Source organism: Dipodomys spectabilis, unplaced genomic scaffold, assembly GCF_019054845.1.
Source record: "Dipodomys spectabilis isolate Male_0828 unplaced genomic scaffold, ASM1905484v1 ptg000096l, whole genome shotgun sequence".
In the NCBI taxonomy this organism is placed as follows: Eukaryota; Metazoa; Chordata; class Mammalia; order Rodentia; family Heteromyidae; genus Dipodomys; species Dipodomys spectabilis.
Window position 1 is genome coordinate 14,986,601 of NW_024870773.1, and position 22,042 is coordinate 15,008,642.

General features: G+C 39.7%; 1 protein-coding gene across 2 annotated transcripts in view; it reads right to left on the bottom strand.

The window, feature by feature from the left end:
• Positions 1-21,628, bottom strand: part of Pter (phosphotriesterase related) — a 66,761-nt gene extending 45,133 nt beyond the window's left edge. The window contains exon 1 of one of the 2 annotated variants that reach the window (XM_042686292.1): positions 21,520-21,628. The gene's annotated coding sequence lies outside the window, so the exon portion shown is untranslated. Of the gene's footprint in view, positions 1-7,692; positions 7,712-21,519 lie in introns of those variants that run through there. The other variant, XM_042686293.1, reaches the window with a different exon arrangement.
• Between the last annotated feature and the right edge of the window lie 414 nt (positions 21,629-22,042).

The window sequence follows — 22,042 nt, forward strand, 5'->3', positions numbered from 1 at the left end:
ATTTATATATATATATATATAGAGAGAGAGAGAGAGAAATGGATGCTATTGTTTTAGGTCATAATTTATTACCTTTAAAGTCTTAAGAAACAGAAAAAAGACTCTAGGCCTCCTTGGGACAAGCCAAAATTTTCTTTTCTTCTTTTTCTTTTTGCCAAACCATGATCATAAATTAAATTTATTCATGTAGATAATATAGGAATTTAATATTGTTGGGTTATTAACAACTATTTAATTTATATTTTGACAAATCATAATGAACCATGCTTTATGAATCTCACCTTTTTCTGAAATATTGCAAAAACAGTAGAGTTCTTCTACAAGGTTCCAACCTAATAGAAAGCCCTGTTCTATAACAGAAGTATATATCAACCATTTCTTAATAAAGACCCTGAAACACAACAAATCAAAGAAAGGTTGGACAAATGGGATTGCATGAAACTGCAGAGCTTCTGCATGGCAAAGGACATAGCTAGCAAGATCAATAAAAGCCCACGGATTGGGAGAAGATCTTCACTAGCCATACAATGGACAAGGGTGTCATATCTAACATATACTTAGAACTCAAAAAATTAAATCCTCCAACAACAAATCCTCAAAGAAACAACCGCCCCATCAACAAGTGGGCTAAAGACTTAAAGAGAGACTTCTCTGAAGAGGAAATAAGAATGGCCAATAGACACATGAAGAAATGTTCAACTTCTCTGGCCATAAAAAAATGCAAATCAAAACAACTTTGGGATTCTACCTCACCCCAGTTAGAATGGCTATAATCAAAAGTGCTAATAACAACAGATGCTAAAGAGGATGTGGCCAAAAAGGAACCCTATTGCATTGTTGGTGGGAGTGTAAACTTGTTCAACCACTCTGGAAAGTAGTATGGAGGTTCCTCAAAAGACTCCACATAGAGCTCCCCTATGACCCAGCAATCCCACTTTTGGGCATTTACCCAAATGAACACAAACAAGGCCATACCAAAGCTACCAGCACAACTATGTTTATCACAGCATTTTTCACAATAGCTAAAATATGGAACCAACCCAGAAGCTCCTCAGTAGATGAATGGATCAGGAAAATGTGGTATATATATTGGGAAATGGAAAGACTTGGAAAAAATCATATTAAGTGAAGTAAGCCAGTCCCAAAAAAAATTAGGTCCCATGGTTTCCCTTATTTGCAATAATTAGTACACATATAGGATAATCTTATCAGATGAGCGGAAAAGCTCAAAAGCTATGTCCATATGCCCATGTAGATGCTAAGTGAAATGAACCCCAAGATATGGACACAAGAGGCCTGTCTTTGTTGTTATTGTTTTAAATGTACTATGTGATTTTTTTTTGTTTCCTTTGTATGTTTGGTATATCCCCTGTTGTCACTGTATTTGATTTTGGTAACTTGCATCTTGTATATATATTTGTCTAATCTGGGGAGGGGAAGGGGAATAACAAAACACTAAAAGAAGGACACAGGATGTCCCATTGCAACAATGATACCTACAGGACAGTATATTGGAAATGAACTTTACAAGTTTGGGTAGGGGGAGGAGTGTGAGAGGTGGGGGAGGGAAGGGATAGTAAGAAAACAACAAGGGAGGGGTAACAATGATCCTCGTTGCCTTACTCATGGGACTGTAACCCCTCTGAACAGCTTATTTGCAATAAAATAAAATAAAGAAAAAACAGAAAAAATAAAAAGAAATAGAGATGTTAGAACAAAACCTTATGTCAATAACATTCAATTGAGACAACAATCCAGAAATTGCTTGACGTTGTGTAGATTATAGAAACAATGGGAACACAAACATCAAAAACTTCGTTGGGAATTTGTAGAACAACAAGCTTGAGAGAACATGTGTTAGACACAGGCATTTTTGAACAGATCCAGAAGAAAAACCAAGCTAAGAGTTTGCCTTGCCCTAAAAGAACATGGCACCGGACACAGGGACCTGTGCTGGGAAAAGATTAGTATTTGATGTATTAGTAATAATATGAATGGCCAAGTAATAATCACTGTTTCCTAGGCTTTGATATATGCTCAAATGGAATGCTAATTTCTCCACTGAAAAAGACTCACAGTAGGAAAAGCTCCTACCATCAAATAACAAAAATTCTAAGAAATGTAAATACATTTGCATCTAAATACAGAGGGAATTTACCTATTTAAATTTCCCCATAAAAATAAGGTGTCCTAAAAACTACTTAGGAATGTTTGTCTAGTATAATGCAAAATAAAATATATTTATGCTTCATTTTGGTACTTTGACCATTGGTATTGCTTGCTTCTTAAGATTCTGTAAAGAAATTATATATTTAAAATATAATTCAATACAATTATTTAGGTAGTCATATAATATAGTCATAAAATCATCAAACAAATCTCTTATAGTTTGAAGTATTCTTTAGCAATCTTTCCAATATATGAAAAGACTACAATTTTAATCTCTTTTTGGTATTTGAAACTTGAACACTTTTAGTAAATTTTCTGAATGAAAGTAAAGACATCATATGACAATTATTAAATGATAGTCAAGTAAGGTATGGTTTTGAGTTTAGATTAATGGGTTTAAAGTAAGTGAAATATTGAATATTCTTATTAAACAGTAAAATGTAAATATATATTTAAAATATTATCTCAATGATAAATATTATTTTTATCTTTTTTTTAATTTGGGAGGGTCCATATCAGCTCTTTTATTCAATATCTTCACTTTCTAGATGTTAATACTGAATACTGACTCTGGTACTAGATTTTTGAACTCAGAGCTTTGATCCATGCCCTAGTCCTTTTTTATTGTTGTTGGTTGTGGGGCTTGAACTCTGGGCCTGGGCACTGTCCCTCAGCTCTTCATCTCAAGGCTAGCACTCTACCACTTGAGTTACAGCACCACTTCCAGTTTTCTGGTGGTTTATTGGAGATAAGAGTCTCAAAGCCTAGGCTGGCTTTGAACCAAGATCCTCAGATCTCAGCCTCCTGAATAGCTAGGATTATACGTGTGAGCCACTGGTGACCGGTGCCCCTAGGCTTAGGTTATTTTAGGATAGGGTCTCAGCTTTTTACTTGGGCAAAAAACTTGGGACCTCCATCCTCTTACCTTCAGCCTCTTGGGTAGTAGGATGATAGCCACAAACCATCATGATTCACTAACTGATTCCTTAACTTTTTACCTGGGCTGGCCTTGAAATAAGATCCTATAGATCTCTGCCTTGTGAATAATTGGGATTACAGAAGTGCATCACCTGGCCTAGCCCAAATTCTTCATCCTTTGAAAGTTAGACAACCTACATTAGAACTCAGTCTCGCAAGTTGTCGGTCTAGAGTTCCTTCTATGAAGCATGTAGCCATTTGCTATAAATATCACACAACTGGTTACCATGGTCTCCATTAATATAGAAATGCTCTTCAGAAGATAACATCACTCATTGGCCTAAAAATGAGACTAGGCATTTCTGGAACCATTCATTTCAACTCCACTGTTCTCTGGGTGACACAAAGCAAATTGCTGGGCTGCACAGTACTTTCCTTTCCCTAATTATAAAAATAAGGACTCCAGCAATTTAGACTTCCCTACTTAATTTGGTTGTTGCAAGAAGTGATCATAAAAATAACTCTAAAGCATACAGCATGGCTAAATGCAAACTAAATGTTTAATAACAAAAACCCATCTCAACTCTATTTAAACTAAGGAGCAATAACCACTTTGAGTCATAATGAGGAGGGAGTAAGATGAGCTTCTATGTGTCCTCATAATGACTGACCGAGCGAATACAATTGTATATCTCACCGGCTTCATAGCTCCTAAATTTTCCTAGTTTTTTTTCTTTCTTCTTTTCACAATCTGTTTTCATGTTTACCTAAGCCAGGTAATAATTATGGATGAGGGCCAAGTAAGAACTCTGTGCTTTCTCAATGGCATCACTGATTTTTAAATAGGAAACAGTATTAGGTAAATATGCCCAGTGTTGTTGCTAGAACCTGAAGAACTTGCTATGAGTTTATTCTATAACAAAACATCTCCACCAAGCATTGTTCCCTAACAGGAAACCCGGCCTTCCCAGGTGACATGCTAAATTGTCTCACATGAGCTGACCTTTAAAAGCAAACACAAATTTATCAACAAGATTCTCTTCGATAGGAAACAGATCCTGCACCTACCAGGGGTGGGAAGAATCGGTAATCATGTTTTAGAGTATTGTAAATGCAAAATGTTTTTGAACAAAAAATGGGTACATTATGCATAGACGTAGGCTAGGGTTTTTCGTGAATCTCAGTGGTGAAGTGCTTGTCTAGCATACCCAAGGTCTAGGGTTCAAGCTGTAACAACAACACCCACAGAGTCCAAGAACTAATTCACAGAGATGCTAAAACACATCATCTATAAAGGACAGAAGTTTTTCTAGCAATTTCAAAAATCTTTCCTCCTTTGAGATTACCTGTACCAAATATGGATTCATTGTGATATATATAAAAGGTTGCTTTCCATGCAAAAAGTAAAGTTTAGTCTCTTCTATTGAAGGATGTCAGATATACTCACATCAAAAAGGAAATAGATGGCTGGAAATGTTACTTGGTGCTAATAACAGGAACTGGAATTAGAACCAGGCTGTTCAATCCAACTCTTGGTACCAGTCTTGATAATACATGCTTGGGGAAGCTAGTCCAATCTGAGCTTTTCCTTTTCTTTTTCTTTTTTTCTTTTAAGTGTAAAGGTGCTGTACAGACGGGGTACAGTTACATAAGCAAGGAATAAGTACAATTCTTTTCGAACATTGTTACCCCCTCCCTCATTTTCTCCTGCTATTCCTTTTCCCCAACTATCCTCCCTGCCAAAATGTAAAGTTCATTTCCAACATAGTGTCTTGTGAGTAACACTGTTGCACTGGCCCACCCTCTGTCCTTTGCCTCACCGTTTCTGTGATTCACCTTCCCATCCCAGATCAGACAAACGTATATATAATACAAAGAGTACTGAAATTAAAAAAAAAAAAAACCCAGTGAGAACAGGGAGTAGTAACCCAAAGGAAAAATTAAAAAAATGAAAGAAAAAGAAATAATTGCCTACAGTACACTAAGGACAAAAAAGTTTGTTTCCCTATCTTGTAGTTCATTTCAATTAGCACTATTTTATAAGGTCATATATGCATGGCTGTCCTAGACATTTATGAATGGATCAAGAAAATGTGGTATATATACACAATGGAATTCTATGCTTCCACCAGAAAGAATGACATCACCCCTTTGGTAAGGAAATGGAAAGACTTGGAAAAAATCATATTAAGTGAAGTAAGCTAGACCCAAAGAAACATAGGCTGCCTGTTTTCTTTCTCTTTCTTTGCAGATCCTGGGGCTTTATCTCTGGGTCTGCGCACTGTTCCTGAGCAATTTTGCTCAAGACTAGCACTCTACCACTTAAGCCACAGCTTCACTTCCGGCATTTTAGTAGGAAATCAGCGATAACCTCACAGACTTTTCTACTCTGGTGGGCTTTGAAGGCAATCCTCAGATTTCAGCCTCCTGAGTAGCTGGGTTTACAATCTGAACCACTGGTACCTGGCCTGATCTGAGCTTTTCTACCTAGTAAATAAGAGGGCAGGGTTGCAAGTGATTTCTAAGCTCATAGTCCGGATGCATTTCTTTTTAAAACCAGTTTTAATTTCTGAATTGTATGTCGCCATCTCCAATTTAAACAAGCACTGATTTTGGTGTTTAATTACAATTTAATGTAACACACATTCAAATTAGCCTTTGGTTTTCACATCACGGATGTGCATCCAAGTTATTGTGTCATTATAATCTCATGTTATAATGGCTTCATAATGCAAGTCCCTGCAGGGTTGAATTAGTAGTTTCCTATGGTAATCGGCCATCACTATAATATCATAATCACATCAGCACAGTTCCCACATGCTTCCACTGCAATCATTTTGACATTGTAAGAGCATTTTAATAGTATTAGCACAGATTCTCTAGAGAAAATCATCTCATTGTCACTGCATTACCATATAAGATTAATCGTGATGGAGCCAAGTTATTGTGATCCGAGAGCTTAAAAAAAAAGTAAAGGAAACTCAGCAACAAAACATTTCAACTTCTCAAAAGGCTAATGTATTCTGCACAGGTCATCCTATAATCCTTAATTGAAGTGTGACGCCAGACATCACATCACAGTGACATCACTGTTGCTTTTTTTTTTCTTTTTATGTGTTCACTAAGGACTCCCACAAGAGTGATAAATTAGATCAGTTGCTCTTTGTGTGATAGAGAAATCAATATCAGGAATGGTCCCTATCTTCAAGGAGTTGACAATTTACTCAGGTTTATAACAAATGATGTACATTACATAGGGGAGTACAAGAAATAGTCTTAGTAATAGTCTTAATAAATTATTAAATAATCTTAATACATATTCTTATTATGCAAGGCCCTCTAAGGTAACAGACATAACCTAGGGGGAAGAATACCAAGTAGAGTTTTCCTGAAGAATATTGTGTGTGTGTGTGTGTGTGTGTGTTTGGTGCTGGTGATGGAATGCAGAGCTTTTTTCTTTTCTTTTTTTTTTTTGCACACATGTAGCAAATGTTCTACCACTGATGTACACCTCCAGCCAGAAACATTTCAAGAATTGTAAAGACTTACACGAAGTAAGCATAAAATAAGTGTGTGAGAGAGACTGAGTGCAGGTTACTGGGTTTATAAGTAGCTGGCTGGCATTGTTGTATTTACTGATTGTGAGGGAGAAATGATCCTCAAAGCTCTCAAGATAGACATGGCCCAAGAAGGAGCTAGGGGCAGGGCTATGGACTGAAAGTATATAGTCCCTCTCAAAGCCCAAAATGAGGCTTAATTTTTGATGTACCAAAACTGCGAGTTCGAGATGGTAGGAGGCAGCTGGGTCATGACCATTCTTGAGAGGATGAATGGCATTCTGTGGGGTCTGATGGGTCTCACAGGACGGGATAGTTCCTCTTACTAGAGTGTGCTCGGTTCCTCCCTTGGCATTTGCTTTTGATCACCTGAAATAATGTTCCTTCCACACATACCACTATTTTCCCATGGCAGGATGCGGCTGGGGTGGCATGCAAGAGCCAAATACACTTTCTTTGTTTATATCTTACACAGCCTCAGGCATTTCATAATAGCAACACAGAAATAAACTAAGGGACCTCTACTAGCCTCAGTACAGAACCTGAAAGCTGGACCTTGTTCTTCATCGTTAAGCAGCATCAGATCAAGAGGCTGAAACAAAGACATTCTTGTTCAGAAGAGCACTGCCCAGTCCCTGAAAGTCTGCTTCATTCACTTCAGGTAGTTGAAACCACAGCGTAAAATGACTCTCATGTGCCAGTGACAAATGGTACAAGCTGCAGAAGCTGGTGGATCCGGTGTTCACTGGAGGGGCCTCTGTTCTTCTAGCATTCTCTGTGATGTTACAGGAGAATTGCAAACAGAGTATTATAACTCACAAAGAATCTTCTACTCGGCTCAATGTTTTAAGTGAGAATGTCATTGCCAGCATTTAGCACCACACTTGGCCCAAAGCAGACATTCTCTACATGTTTATGGATGGATGAATAAATTAACTTGGCTGGAAAAAAGGCCTGGGATTCAGAGCTGCTGAAGGTTTACAGATTTGAAATATATAGTCTCTGGTAGCATTTAACAGTACAAGCAACAACTGGCAATGATTCTTACATTAGTGAAGACTGGCTTGCCTTCTTGGTTATGGCAAATCACAGCATTCTGAGGAATAGGGGTCTCCCATGTTCCCTTTCTCTGATGGTTGGGCCTGCGAGACCTCAGAACTTCTTCAAGGCTGTGGTTTCTAAAGAGAAGTAATAACCCTTTTTAAATCAGTGCAGCAAGAATAAAAATATGTCCTTTAAGTGCTCAGAGCTACTTTCAGCAATAAGCTGTAGAGCAATATAAACCGGTTACACGAACAAAATTTGTGGGCCTTCCTTTGGAAGGTATTTTTAACTTCAGAAGGGAAGTCTTTGTGGCACTTCCTAGCTTCTCTGTTGACTTTCTGTTTACACGAAGTACAACTCTCACCTCTTAGTTTATTCATAATAGGAACTTAATTTCATGCATTTTTCATTATATCATGATATAAAAATGTGCTTTTATGGCATTGACTGGTGAGGTTTTCTTACTTGATTGGCCAAAGTTACAGACTATAAAATAAGAACTTGCGGTACACCAGTGGTTCATGCCTCTAATCCTAACTACTAAGCAGGCTGAGACATCAGGATTGCAGTTTGAAGCCAGCAAGGTTAGGAAAGTCCATGCAACTCTTAACTCTATATCAACCACCAAAATTCTGGAAGTAGAGCTGTGGCTCAAGTGGTAGAGCCCCAGCCTTAAGCACAAAAGTTAAGGGACAGTGTCTTGGCCCTGAGTTAAAACCCCAGTATTAGCACACACACACACACACACACACACACACACACACACACACACACACACACACACGCACGCACACAACTTGGAATGTACAAACCCGTTTATACTTTCCATGAGATTAAAAAATATGCATGACTTATCTTTTGTGTATGTGTATGTGTGTGTGTGTGTGGGTATGTATATGTGTGTATACCAGTCCTGAGGCTTGAACTCAAGGCCTGGACACTGCTCTGTGCATTTGTGCTCAAGGCTAGCACTCTACCACTTGAGCCACAGCTCCATTTCAGTTTTTAGATGGCTCATTAGAGATAAGAGTTTCATTGATTTTCCTACCTGTGCTGGCTTCACCACAATCCTCAAGTCCTAAACTTCTGAGAAGCTAGGATTACAGGCATGAGCCATTGGCACCTGGCTATGTACGATATTCCTTGACACTGTTTAAATAAAACTTAACAGAGGTTTTATTCTCTCTCAAGTATACCAAAGGCAACAGAAATAATTCCTTCTTCAATAGGCCTCATCACTAATTTAATAAGTTAATTTTTATTGACATAAATGATAGCCAATGGCAATAAAATATATTGAGGGTCACCAAAAATTAACACCATTGACTTAAGCTATATTTCAAACCTGAAGAGTAGACACAGATGGAATGACATAATGTTTGTTTGTTTGTAACATGTCAGTATTTTTTTTCAAGTGGAAGAGGAGCTGAGAGTCCCAATTGCAAAAAATATTACAAAGCGAGTTGACCTGCTAAAAGTGTCTTTAAGCAAGAAACTTCATCTACGGAACTTTGTGTTCCCATTAGCAAAAGTAGGAAGAGCAATGAAATGATGAGCAAGGAATCTTCAGAACCAGGCCCTAAGGCTCTGTCAAAGCAGGTGCTACATAGTTTCTGCAAGTTTTCATTCCCTTTGTTTAGATATCACATGACTGGGGAAATGGGCGCAGTAGAATAAAAGATAGCTCATTCCTGTGTTATGTATGCAAAGGTGACTGATGTCTTCTTCTATGCATATGCTCTCTCCAATGAGCAAAGCACACACAAATAAGCCAAATCATAGTATTTACCTTACTCTCCACTTACGATAAACAACAGCTTATTACTAACAAATGAGTGAAATAAAAATGTTTCATAGTTCCAGGTCATTAATTATATATTATCATCCTTTATAGTGCTTGTAAATAACAACAACGTAGGGAGCTAAGTATCAAATAGTGAAGGCTTTACTCATTCTGAAATAGCTGAAAACAAAACTGTTGATCAACTTCTGAATAACAGCTAAAATAACCCATTATCTGTTTATAGCCGTATAGCTATAAATAGCTATATCTGTATAGCTATGAGCACACAGACAATTTCTACAGTCTCTAATCATCACAGTACAATTAAGAAACTATTCTGAAAATTTTATGCCAACAATCAGAAAATTTTCTTCTTCCTCCTCCTCCTCCTCCTTCTCCTCCTCCTCCTTCTCCTCCTCCTCCTCTTCTTCCTCCTCCTCCTCCTCCTCTTCCTCCTCCTCCTCCTCCTTCTTCTTCCTCTTCTTCTTCTTTTGCTCAAGGCTAGCACTTGACAACTTGCGCCATACTGCCACTTCCAACTTTTTCTGTTTATGTGGTTCAAAGGAATTGAACCCAGGGCTTCATGCATGCTAGGCAAGCACTCTACCACTAAGCCACATTCCCAGCTCCCAAAATTTATTATTTATAATGAGTGGTGAAGGAATTAAAAAATAATAATCTTCTTGGTTTTTCCAATGATTTCTTAAGTTTGACATATATCCTGTAAGCAATTCAAACTCAGTTTAGGTATTTTATGGACATCTCAAAATGTTTTAGTATTTAGTTATATATTTTAATATGCACCAGAAAAATAGCAAAGAATGTTAAAGTCTGTGATTTCATCACTGTTGCTTAAGATATAGTTGAAGTTACATAGTAGACTGGTTTAAAAACAAATGCTAAATTACAAATAGCAAAGAAAGTATGGAGGCAAAGCAAATACTCCTCAAAATGATGTAAGAATTAATGAAGCTAATCAGAAGTGAGACAAATTACATTTAGAGTTTGGGAAAACTGAAGGGCCTGTTGGTGTCTCTACAGTATCTGTAATACATTCATTTCTTCAGCCTGTTAAAGAATTAACTTCTAACATCTCCCTCAACTTATCTAAAATACAATCTGGACTTCTAGTGAGGCAGAGAAAGATATTACCCAGTTTCAACACACAGACCTTTTCATTGATCCTGTAACTGTTGATACTATTTTAAATGATGCTTATTTAAATGATACGATTTATAGAGAATATGGATCAAGACATTATTATCAGAGACAGTACAGCTATATATTAAGCCTTCTGATGTCTATAGACTAAAACTCTAAAGGTTAATACATCAATTTGGTATAAGAACAACATATAAGAAACTTCCCTTTGGGCTGGGAAGGTGGCTCAGTGGTAGAGTGCTTGCCTTGCATGCCAGAGGCCCTGGGTTCGATTCCTCAGCACCACATAAGCAAAAAAGAAAAATGCCGGAAGTGGCACTGTGGCTCAAGTGGTAGAGCGCTAGCCTTGAGCTGAAGAGCTGAGGGACAGCACCCAGGCCCAGAGTTCAGGCCCCACAACCGGACTACCACCACCCCCCCCCCGCCCAAAAAAAAAGAAAAGAAAAAGAAACTTCCCCTCATGTCAAAGGTTGGGAGTGCTAGCTCCGGGCAACCCTCAGCCTCAGAAACAATAAAAATAAAAATGTTGGGAAATTATTATATTATACACGAATAACTAATGTAAGCTTATTTTGGCCCTTGTATTGCTGACAGGAGAACAAAAATTAAATGGGAACAGGTTCACACAAACACTACTATACCAGTACAAAATACATCACTAAGATTCCACACAAAAATCTTTCGCAATTCTGATTGCAAAACAGTAAACAAAGAAATTTAGAAATGAATCCTTTAGACTTCACCGTAACAAGAATTAGTAATAGCAAATGTTCATGAAGCATCTCTTTTTATATCTTTTTATTGTAAAGATACTGTACAGAGGGGTTACAGTTACATGAGTAAGATAATGAGTACATTTCCTATGAGCATTGTTACCTCCTCCTTTGTTTTTCCCCTATCATCCCTTCCCTCCCCACCTCCTCACCTCCTCCCTCCCCCTCCCCCAAAGTTATAAAGTTCGTTTTCAACACAGTGTTTTGTACATCTCATTGTTGCAATGGATCAGCCGGTATCCTTATTTAAGCATTTTGTTATTTCCCTTCCCCATCTCAAATTATAAAAATGTATACACAAGATGCAGGGCACCGGAATCAAATACAGTGAAAACAGGGGTTATACCTCATGAAGCATCTCTAATGCAAATGTACATGTTCTTATATATGGTACAAAGCTGATAATTAAATGTAATTCAATTGATCTATCCAGAATTTCCATGGAGAACATTTTATTCTTTAAACTCTTAGCTTATGGTATTCTGATCTCTCTTCATATATACTGATGGGCCAAAAATGCAAAGACTGTGAGGAATGGAGAATATCAAAAGAGAAATGTTAGCTCTGTGGACAAGACCCTTCTCCCTGCATCTCCACACAGAAGATCAAATATGCTGCAAACACACACACACACACACACACACACACACACACATGCATGTGTGCATACACACACACCACACACACACACACACATATATATATTGTCAGCTGTGGGGCTTGAACTCTGGGCTCAGGAGCTGTCCCTGAGCTCTTCAGCTCAAGGAAGTGCTCTACTAGTTGAGCCACAGCACCACTTCCAGTTTTCTGGTGGTTAACTGGAGATAAGAGTCTTACAGACTTTCCTGCCTAGGCTGGCTTTGAACCTGGGTCCTCAGATCTCAGTCTCTTGAGTAGCTAGGATTACAGGTATTGAGCCACCAGCCCCAGAGCTACAAAATATTTAGTTCACAGAGGAACATCCTTCAAGACGCGCTGTTTTGAAAGATAATAGGCTGAATTCAAAGCAGTGCAGAAGCAAAAGGAAAGGTTTATCAATCCTGACACTTCCACAAAAACATTAGTAAGACTCACAAGGAAAGATCTGTGGAGCTTCCAATTCTAGCTGTGGATGCTGGGAGAAGCTAGCAGGAACTACCAGTGGGAGGAGAAGACAGGGCCCATCGTGAGACCAGGGCATACCCCTTACAAAGAGCAGAGGACGTTTTTATGCCAAGTAGTGGGCAAAGGCATTATCCAGGCATGGTACACGGGAGACAAGAGATCTCTTCTTAAATTCTGGTTTTCAGCACCAACAAATGTGCAGGCTCCCAACCAAGTCAACACCTAATCTTAGGGAAGCTGTAGCCTTTGAGATACAGAAACTCTCTAATTGGTTATAAAAAAGAAACCCACTGGGTGATGAAAGTAAGAAACGTATCATATACCAGAGAATAATACATTTAAAAAAGTGTTGCACATTCTAGACCCAAACTGGGATAGGCTTATAGTCATTCTTGGATAAGGGTTTCAACAATACTTTTCTAAGGAGTCACTGGTAGTTAAAATCATATTCTGCTTGCATGTGTATTGTCTAACACAGGCACACTTAACTAACTTAATCAGGCCCTGAGATATCAAATTTTGCATCACAGGAGGCTGCATAGATCATTCATTTCTCTCTCTTTTTTTAAAGAGTTCTTTTACTTAAACTTTTCAACACAGACATTTTCAAAACTTCACAAATGTAGACAGAATAGAATAAAGAACCCTTCTATATCCATCACTCAGCTTTAATAATAACTTCCAATTTAAAACAATTTTTTCAGGGAAAAAATATTCTACAGCCTATTCAAAATCATCAACCAATTACCCTAAATATCACTAACATACTCTTACATGCCCATGTAACAATCCTCTAAGGATTTCTGGCTACTAATTTACTATAAAAGATTTATTTTTTTTTTAAGGATGAAAAAACCCCTATGATTCTATGCTGCGGGAACACTACAATGCTTTCCAGAATCCATGATGTGGACAGATAATGGTGAAATTGCTCTTTTATTCTTTCCCATTTTCCAATGTTTCTTTGAATGTAAGAGCTTTGCTAGCTCCTCAGGCTCACATCCCTCTTCAGACTTGGCTTTCTTAAGACATTTTCAGCTGATAACACAGAATGAGTAGAGGCAAGATAGGCAGAGATGCTACTTTACAGAGAAAAGATCAGGCTGGGGTGGGGCCACAGTTAGCTCTATCTTTTTGCCCTCCCCACTTTGTGGTACTGGGGATTGAACTCAGGGACTCACTCTTGCAAGGCAAGTGGTCCACCACTTGTGTTATTCCCTCAGGCCTTTGGCTTTTAGTTGTTGGGGTTTTTTTTGTTTTGTTTTGTTTTTAAACAGTATCTCATGCTTTTCCCCAAGCTAAGCTTAGACCATAATCCTTCTTTGTCTCCTAAGTAACTATTATTGTAGATGTGTGCCACTATGCCCAACTCTCCTTTTCACTTTTTTTTTTTTTGGATAGCTTTAATACACATATCAATCAAAGCAAGCTTTTGATTTAGAGATAAAATTTGGTGGGGGGGGGGTAAAAAATTTGCAAATTGTCAGAGAACTATTTGGATTGATGGCTATAGTTTAGATAACTGGATGTACTTAGTTATACGTTTTAGTTAACTGCTTAATAAATTCTATCTACTTCATTTTGTAATGTCACTTAGCTTTTATCTAATTATATGCATGCTTAAATCCTAAGTATGAAGGCGATTTGTGTTACTAATAATGCTAAGGAGGAGTTCTTGACTTGAGTATAGACATTCCTGTAGTCAATGACTACAGCTCAAAATTCAGAGTCAAAGGACATTCCTGCAAAAGCAGTTATTTCCAGAGATCATTTCTACTATTAGTAATAGTCATGTATTAAAGCCCTAACCTGCAAAACCCTCAATGTAGCTATACTTGGAGAGGGGGTCTTGGTAGAAGTAATGTAGTTAAAGGTCAGGAGAGTGACACTTAGCCCATAGGCCTGGCGTCCTTAAGAGAGTAAGACACAAATAAACACAGAGGAGAGGCATGTGAGGACACAGAGAGCAGAGAGCCACCTTCAAGCCAAGAAGAAAGGCTTCAGAAGCCAACCCAGCTGACAAAGTGACCTTGGACTTCCAGTCTCTTATGAAAAAAATTCATCTTTGCTTTTTAAGCCACCCAAGCCTGTGGCATTTTGTTATGGGAGCCCAGCAAACACGTATAGTTAGTAATGAAGGCCATCTAATGTAAGCTACAGAAATAGCCCTTAGTTATACCTGGGAGGTTAGGCTCTACAAATAGAGTGAAGAATCAATAGGAAGGGCTGGCCAAGAATACGTAATTCAACCTAACCCTTTTCAAGCAAGTTTGGTGGCAATCAGGTGACAGCTCCGGGTACATAGTCTTAAACCAAAGAAATCAGAAAGCTTATCGAAAAGTTAACTATCCAAAAAACATGTGTGTAGCCATTACATGATATGAAATAACCTTGAACTGGAGTTGGGCTTTATCTTTCCTCCAAACTTTCAGAGAACAAGACTGATAATATTTAACTTTCTGGATATGTGAGGAGTGAAGTAGACGAGGCATGCAAAAATGTGAAGATGTAGGCAAGGGATAACTGAGAGTTCATAAAAATATTTAAAGCATCTAAGACAAGGCATCTATAATTTTGGCGATAATATGCAATATCAAGAAAAATCTCTGTTGGCACACAATAACGCAGGGGCTTGTGGTTACACAAAAGAGCATTAAATTAACAACAATATTTACCAATCTTCTGTTCTAAATGCGTTTCAAATACCAAATAATTACCCAATTATACCATTGAAAAATAAGCTTTTATTATTGGAGGTTTAATGAGAAGAACTAATGATGACTATTTTAACAGTTTCTCTGTAGAAATACAGTGTTTACTATACACAATTAAGCTTACCTGATACCCATTTAATGTTTAAAAGCAGAAAAACAGAATCAAAAGGACTGTCTGAGTGAACTCAGTGAATTAAACAGAGATAACTAAGAATCAACAGCCCTGACCTGAGAGAGCTGGGAATTTAATATGCAAAGCAGAAACCAAAATTGGCAGAAGGTTATTTATGAATATTGTCAATACTGAGCACCGCAGACTGACAATAGAGAATCTTCGGTCATGCTCTGAACAACATAATTCATCACGCTAGTGCTTGGAGCAGTCATGTCCAAGCAATTTATCATCATCATATCACTCGTCTGAGTAGGACGGGGGAGAACTTTGATTGTTAACCTCTAGGGACACTGGGTTTATAGCCAACATCCTTCAGAAAACAGCATGACTCTGCCCAAAGCAAAATGTTCCCTGTTTCACTTCTGCTTAAGTCAGAGTCCAAGCTTTGGATGTTGCCTCCCGGATGTTGAAAACAAAACCTGGGTTTGATACACTTAGATCTGAAATAAGATAACCAAGATGTCATACTTAAAATACCATTTGAAGCTTCATGAAGAAAAAATCATCATCGATGAAAAGTACAGATAATTCATTTCAGTGGTCCTTTAGTGACAAAAATAATGTCTGCAAAGTGTCTACTGCAAACTACACTCAGGGAGAATCACCTCTATACAAGTCACCCATGAATACTGGGTCCCCTCTATTGGAAGTCTTGACAGTATGCTGAAAACCTAAAAACATATAAATTGGTTTTTTTTTTCCCCAAACTGAAAATGAGATCCTCTGTTTCTACCTCTTCCAGGTATTGAGGCTTTATACATTTAACACTTTAGACACCAGCCAAGCTTAAGGATGTAAGTCATGCCACCTTTGATTAACATTATGATATTCACTAGAGCATTATGGGAACCAGGGCACCTGCCATCTTCCTACCAACAAAACAAGCATTAGCCATAAGACAAACCCTGTACAGCACCTCCCACAAGGTTCCCAAGCTGTCTGCAAATCTCAGGATATATGTGATGAAGACCTCCCTGATTCTAGCAAATTAGGTGGGTAGGCTGCAATAAATACAAAATCTCCAAATCTCAGCTGTCTAACACAAGGAGGCACGGGGTTCTGCTTATTGTCCCCACTTTCTGACCCAGGCTGACAGAGATGTCACTATCTGGGTGGTCACTGTGACAGAGGGAAGAGACTGTAATAAAGACTTCACTGGCTCCTAGAATGTTCACCTGGAGAGGGCACATCTCATTCTATTTATACTTCACTTGGCAAACCATGCACAAGGCCATACGTCACGAGAAGGGGACCGAAGAATAGGTAATCCACACAGTTCTGTCCCAAGAAGGCAGAGGTATTTGTATTTAGGCAGACATAACTAAATCAAAACAGAACCACTGGTTTAGTTTATCCAGCCTGGCCACACATGACCACATATTTTCTTTTTTCTTTTTTTTAAAGTGGAAGTAGATGTGTATGAATGAGACTTCTACTACAAAAGTCTTCTTAGAAAGGCCTAGCCTTTTGGAAATATATAAGAAAGATCAGCTAAAAAGAAACAAGACCTAGAAAATATTTAATATATGAAAAAAAAATTCAACAAGGGTCTGTATCAATAAGCAGCATGAGCTTTGCCAGGAGTTTTCAGTGTCATTGCTGTTTGATTTACCGGGTTAAGTCATTGAACAAGAGGTACATAACTAACACTAGTCAACACATGTTATGGTTTGAATATGAACTATTACCACCACCACCCCTTCCCAGCTAATGTGTTGGAGGCTTGCTTGCTAGTTGATGGGCTTTGGGGAAGTCAATTGATGAATCCTTTTACAGGTTCATAATATTATGACATTATTGAAAGCTACAGCCTCACTGGAGAAAGTGAATCTTCCCAGGGACAGAAAGATAAACTTTGACATCTCCTCTCCTCTTCCTGGAGGTGATCAGCCTCTGTTATAGATTCCTACTGCCAGGATATTCTGTCTAGCTTCAGGCCCTAAACAATGTATCTAGCTGACCTTGGACTGAAACTTCTGACACTATGAAACCAAATAACTCTTTCCCTGAAGTTGTTTGTCCAGGTATATGGATACAATGAGGAAAACCTAACATGATACTTTAAAGTATGTAGAAGAAAGGGTGGGCACTGCCAAACTCATTTTATACTATCCAGCTCGTCCTTTCGTCCTCAAGCTTGACTGCAAGAGAAACCTCGGATACCCAGTCACATGAGTTATTGATCACCATCATCTCAGGGTCCCATGACTGAAACCCAGATCAGAAAGGCACCAAGTACACAGGCATCTACTTCTCACAACCTTAAATGTTCAGTTTAGGTATATGTGACTCTGTTCTCTGCTCCAGTCTGTCTCAAAACATAACTATTAATACTTCAAAATGAATTGATTTGTTTTCTTCTAGAAATGCTGTGCGTTTCAGCCATATTCAAAGTCTTTTCTGCGCTTCATGGAAAAGGCAAAACTTTCCGGGGAGAACTGACTTTTCATTGTTACCTCCCTATTACACACTGTTGAGGTTTTCCACCTGCCTCACCAGCTATTCTTTTTCTGGATCTTCCCCCACTATCCTCTGAATGCTGGATTCCTTGAAACTGTGTCCTCTTCCTTTGCCTACCTGTATTTTCCCCCAGGTCCTCGTATACATTTGTGAAAGTCTTGACTAATGACTTTCAAATAGTGATCTGTAGCTCAGACCCCTCCAGTGAGCTTCAATCTATTCTCAACAATCAAATGGCTTTTCCATTTGGACACCTCCCTTAGTCCATTTTGTGTTGACATAACAAAATGCCTAAAACTTTTTTTCCATAAAGCAAGGAATTTTAGTTACTTTCAGAGGCTGAAAGTCCAAGGTCAGGTGGCCCTAGGTATTCAGAGCCTGGCAAGAGCCAGCCAGCAGATAGTAGGAGAGTATGTTAGAAGGAAATGGTATGTGCATCAAAGAGCAACATGTACAGTGGTCTTGCTTTAATATGGCCTGCTCCTTTGGGATCAATCCCAGTTCAAAGAGACACTTAGGAATCCCTTTTAAGGACAGCATCCCTATGATCTAGTTATCTCCTGCCAGGACCCACCAATTAAAGCTTTCCAATAGTCACTTCCCAATAGGTTTTCATTAGGGATCAAGAGCAAACATAAATGTAAACCTTTGGAGCAAAAAAACTAGATTCAAATCAGAGCACATAGACCTTGTAGCAGGCAGTCTCCAATGACCTCCTACCTCCTGGCCTTTACCCCCTTGTATACTTTTCTTCTACACTGAACAAGATTTGGGCTGTGTGACCAGTAGCATATGGGAAGAAGTGACAGGATGCCACTTCTGAGATCAGATTCCATCTGAGCTTTTCTTTCTCTCTTGGATCATTCACTCTGGGTAAAGCCACAGCATGTGCAACCATGCAGGAGGTCCACGTGGTGAGGAACAACAATATTCAGCCAACAACCAGCTGGAGTCTGTCAACAGCCATGTGAAGGAACTAAGCAACAGATTTCCCAAGCCTTGCCAAGAACTATCACTTTGGCCAATAGCTAATTTGATCTTTTTGGTTTGGCAGTACATAAGTCTGGAACTCAGGGCTTCATGGTTGCTAGGCTGGTGCTCTACCATTTGCATCATGCCTCCAGTTCTTCAGTACTTAATTTGCAATCTCATGAGAAACTCTAAGTCAGAATCATACCAGCCACTGACACCCAAAATGTAGGCACACAGAAGCTACGATATAATAAATGCTTGTGTCTTAGTCTGCTAGATTTTAGGGTATCTTAAATATAGCAACAGTAAGTAATCCAGTAAGCACAGATTTAGCATGAGTCAAATAGAACTTCCTATCTCTCTTATCCTGATACCCAAGCCTCCTCCTTCTTCAAAACTGGCATTGATAACGACCCACTTTTCAAGTTAGAAAACTGCAAAGCAGCTTTCACTACTACATTCACTCCATCAGCAAGTTATGTGGAATTGAAATCCAAAACACTCAATAAATCAGTTCATTCAATACATGTAACACTAAGAGCCTACTCTGCTGGATAAACAGTAAGAGAGACAGGCAAAAATCCCAGTTCTTAAGTACTAGATATTCTCATGGGATGGAGTAAGTAACAATTTAAAACTAAAAACATACTATGCCACATGGGAATAAGCAATATGGAGGGAAAATAAATTGAGCAGGAAGGGAGTGACTGGCAGGATATATGAAGGGCGTTGCGTGCCATATTACACAAGGCACTGAGAAGATGCTGCTGATACAGTGATTTGAAATCTGTATTTTCCCTCTCCACTGCCACTTACCTTCACCTGAACCTTCCTCAGCTTTTATTTGGGCTTTCACCTTACCATCTTCATGTCTAAAACCCTTGAGAGGTTGGTCCTCCTTACCACACTGCAGGAAGCCTCGTATGACCTTGTGACACCAGGGCTCCAACTTCCTCTCCAACCAATCACCCTAAGTCCAACCATTCCAGCCTTCTGGAAATTTCTAGAATGTACCAATTTTTTTTTTCACGACTCCTCTGCCCCTTTCAAACAGTTTCCTTGACTGAAATCACATTGGTTTCACATTAAGTCATAGTGGCATGACTTAGTGAACCAACATGAAGTCCTTATACCCTTCCGAATCAGAACTCAAACTAGTCAAGCCCCAACATCACCATAGCCAAAGTGCTTCCTTTCATTTCTCTTGATCGCAAACTCCTGTTTGTAATTTGTGCTGTCTCTTAGTCTATTGGTTCCTTTACCACCAACCAGAATATAGACTCCAACAAACTAGTATCTTTATGGGTCTTGTTCTCTATTATAGCCCCCATGAGTAACTAGACATAAAGCCTATAAGTATTGATTGAATAAACCAGCTCTTTCTGACCACATTAGAATTTCAACACCATTGCCAGAAATATCAGCTAGTGGTAATGATCAGGATTTTGTTGTCATAAATCCATAGATCACCAGATTGATTAGAGACCTAGACACCAATTAGCATCACAAGCCTAAACAATGTAAGTACTTCATACAAAGTCACAGAGCTGGAATTGGAACTAGTATCGGGCTCTATTCATTACAAGTCCAAGGTTCTATAGGCAGCAATCACTTTTACTTCCTCAAAAGAGGAACCTTTAATACCTACTGGACTTGGGAGGATGATGTATGATGTCCAATCTAGGGGATATGAATCTAGACTTTGGAGTCACAAAAGTATAGACTTTTTCCTCCTCTGAACTTTCCAGCAGTGTGGTTTAATCCTTCTCGGCTCTACCTTTCTCATGGATACCATAATACCACCACCCAGGACCAAAGAGCAAAGTAAACTAGAGTGAACAAAGTAAACTAGAGTCGGACATCATCCCTAGCCATCAGCTCATTTACTGTCAAAAATACAGGCCTTTTTAAAAAAAAAAAAATCAGTTTAAAACCAATGGAAGGAAATAACAATATTGATTCCAAAAGCCTACATTACCTATGCTTTGATAACTTTGATAGCACTCAAGCATGACCTAACTTCCACAAGTGAAAACACAATTTCACCAAGTGGGACTTTTGTCAGTTTGGTGCTCAATTTGATGTCAGAAATTAAACTGCTATCTGACCTACAGACAGGAAGTTGGTCTGTTTTCTTTGCAGAGTGAAGCGAGATTCCTCTTTGCAGGTGGTTGGTTATTTCTAGGGTTCTGTCACACAGCTCTTCTGTCTACCTAAAATGTAACAGGTCAAGTGGATGTCCTAAGTTCTGGGATTCTTTTCTTCCGGATGTGCATTCTGTCTGACCGTAACTATGAGGGCGACGATCCTTTCCGAGGAGGAATGACTCAACCCTTAGAAATGGATGGACTAGTGTAGCCAGCCACACGACAGGTAAGCGTTCCTCTGTGCCTGTCTCCTGCTTGTGCCCGAGGTGTCTTGGCAAATGTCACCAGCAGTGCAGGGCTGTGGCTACCTGTGGCTGAGGGTAGCTATCATGTCAAAGCTTGTTAAAGAAGCCCTGGCAGGGAACCCCCCCCCTCCCCAGCTGCCCTAAGACGCCCCAGACCACAGGCCGGCCTCCCAGGTCCGAGTAAGGCGGCCTGCGGCGGGGCCGCCCTTCTCCACGCGGGCCTCGGGGCAGCTGCGTGCAGACAGCGCCCCGCCAGCTCCGATGTAACCCCCGGGCGGGGAACCCCACTTTTCCTACCCGTCCCTCAGCTCCTGCGCCTGCTCCGGCTCTCGGGGACCTCGCTTCCACTGGCAGCTCGGCCTTCGGTGGAAGTTGGCACTGACAACTTCCCCGCCTTTTCCGCCTCCCCACTCCTCCCGCCACACTTTGCCCCTTCCCAGGCATTTCCCCGCCCCAGGGCCTAGGCCACGCCCAGCTGACACAAGCCATGCCCCTTACAGAGGCTCAAAGCAGAGTCCTACGGGGCCCAGACCACGACCCCCCCCCCCCATGGGATCAGAGCCACGCCCTCTCAAGGTCAAAGCCTTGCCCAACCGGCTCAGGCCTCGCCCCTGTCAGGCTCCAGGCCACGCCCAACCGGCCCAGGCCAGGCTTCTCTCAGGTTTAAAGCCACGCCCAATAGGCATCTGGCCAGGCCCCGCCTATGGCCTGGGCCTAGGCTGGTTTCCAGGCCGCTGCTCTAGTGTTAGAGGCTGCAGGATTTGTTCAGTGGCTGGGCTGGGTGCTCAGTCCTTCTGACTTTATTGCTGATACTCCCACC